We start from the raw sequence: 1,881 nt of genomic DNA, 5'->3' as shown, positions 1-1,881 counted from the left end.
ACAATAATTTCCTCTCCCTGAGTGTTGCAACTTCTGATACTCTTAAATATGAAACATGAAGTTGTAATGAACTTTTTAAAAAGTGTTGGTAAGCAGCACTTTAGGGAGCAAGGTTTGAACCCAGAGCCTTGAACATGATGCATAACAGACTGGACTAATGACTGAGACATATTGTGTTGCTTCCCTCAAATCTTTTCACAAGATCCCAAATTGATTTGAACAGACATTATTTACATCCTCAATGCACCCTTTGAGCTTGTGCACCCACTTCAGGCAGGGTGCTTTTAGCTTAGCAGCCAATTAGGGCTGTAATTGGTCTATAAAATGTTAGAAAATGTCGAAAGCTGGTTGTATGAGAACTGTTAAAAAGTCATGCTTTTTGTGTGATGAAGAGTCAGCAGCTCCCTCTGCTGTGTGTAGAGAGAAGTAAAAAGCTTACAGCACCTGGTATTCCCAGGCGGTCTCCCATCCAAGTACTAACCAGGCCCGACCCTGCTTAGCTTCCGAGATCGGACGAGATCGGGCGTGTTCAGAGTGGTATGGCCGTAAGCGAGAAGTGAAGATACAAACAGGCCTTTTATAGATGATGTAACATCACGTAGTCTTATATTTTACATGTAGATTGTTTTCGTCATATATTTACTGTGCTAAAAATATTATTTATAATATATGGCGTACATGTAGTAGAGTAGAAACTATTATGAGTGAGGAAGCCTACCACTACCTGTAAAGAAAACATGACTTAAATACAGTAGCTGAGTAAATGTACTTATACTTCTGAAACAGTCTTTATCATTCAGCTGTGTAAATGATGTCATTAGTCTTTTAGGTTAGGCAGCTAAGTAGGGCTGTAACTGGTCTATAAAATGTTATAAAATGTTGAAAAATGATAATTAATATTTCCCAAAGCCCAAGTTGACGTCCTTAAATGTCCCGTTTTGTCAACAAACTTCAAAATTTCCTCCCCCTGAGTGTTGCAACTTCTGATACTAAATATGAAACATGAAGTTGCAATGAACTTGTTGTTATTTTAAGTGTAGGTAAGCAGCACTTTAGGGAGCAAGATTTGAACACGGTTTTGAGTCCGAGTCCGGACCCAGATGCCGTCCTCTACGGACCTGGACCTTCTATTCAATAAATTATTTTAAGTATTTTAAATTTTGATGGGGCGCTTCTATTTTGACCGGCGCAGCTTTTCTAGACTTTACGGTACTGGTTTAGTGGCTCAGGAAATCCACTGACCAATTGCACGCGAGTTAAGCCATACCACGTGATGCTACTCAACCAATCAAATATGTGCATTCCAGGCGATAAACGTTGCGACTCTGAATACAGTCGGATGAAAGAGGTGACAGACGGAAAGACGAGTGAGCCGGAGACAACAGAGAAAAATAACTACACATGGCGCTGGACAGGTTTATGACATGGACAGGTTTCAGATTTCCCAGGTGTGAGGAAAGTAGCCCTGTACATCTTGACCATGTTTGGCTCCACATACACAATGAACATAATTAAAACTAAATATCATTCCGTGCTCACCAATGAGCACCTGCTCATGTGTATAAGAGTGGCCCTGACACCATGCCAGCCCAGATTTAAAATCCTGGCAGGACAAGCTAGAGCTGAATTCTCTCACTGAACAACACAAAGTGGGGGAGTGGGATACAAGAGGGAAAGAAAGAGAAACTGTTCAATTGTTAAGATGTGTTGAGGTGTATCTGTTGTAAAATTGGTTGAGACTGTTAAGATGTGAAACAAAAAGGGAGACTCAAGCTGCTGCTACACTTTATTTTATTTTTCAGAAATGAAGTACTTTATTTTAAGATGCACAATTTTTGAAAAGCTATTTATTTTCATTTATATTCACAATTTTATTTTTAA

At 39.4% G+C, this 1,881-nt stretch overlaps 1 non-coding gene across 1 annotated transcript; it reads right to left on the bottom strand.

Moving 5' to 3' along the window:
• Positions 1-432: 432 nt before the first annotated feature.
• On the bottom strand, positions 433-551 carry LOC140992537 (5S ribosomal RNA). Its single transcript, XR_012178111.1, has one exon. It is a non-coding gene; the product is annotated as a 5S ribosomal RNA (ribosomal RNA).
• Positions 552-1,881: the final 1,330 nt, after the last annotated feature.

This window comes from Pagrus major, chromosome 24 (genome assembly GCF_040436345.1).
Source record: "Pagrus major chromosome 24, Pma_NU_1.0".
NCBI lineage: Eukaryota > Metazoa > Chordata > Actinopteri > Spariformes > Sparidae > Pagrus > Pagrus major.
The sequence above is the reverse complement of the archived record's forward strand: the minus strand, read 5'-3'. Positions and strand labels throughout refer to the sequence as shown.